Raw genomic sequence first — 286 nt, forward strand, 5'->3', positions numbered from 1 at the left:
ACATTGCAAACTATAAGACACAAGGTTCTCCTTTTGTAACCATGGAGAGGAAGCATGAAAAGCTTCTCTCACTGCAGAGTCAATCAAAGCCCCCACAGTCTAACTCTAAGTTTGGTGTTGGGAGGCCACAACCAAACTCTAAGTTTGGTGTTGAACCCCCACATTCAAACTCTAAGTTTGATGTTGGGAGGTCCCAACCTTGCTTTGATTATCTGTGAGACTCCATGAGAGCTCACTGTCCAGCTAAGGACAATAAAGAAGCGCTTGCTGGGAGGCAACCCAGCTA

Source organism: Arachis duranensis, chromosome 4, assembly GCF_000817695.3.
Source record: "Arachis duranensis cultivar V14167 chromosome 4, aradu.V14167.gnm2.J7QH, whole genome shotgun sequence".
NCBI classification, from domain to species: domain Eukaryota; kingdom Viridiplantae; phylum Streptophyta; class Magnoliopsida; order Fabales; family Fabaceae; genus Arachis; species Arachis duranensis.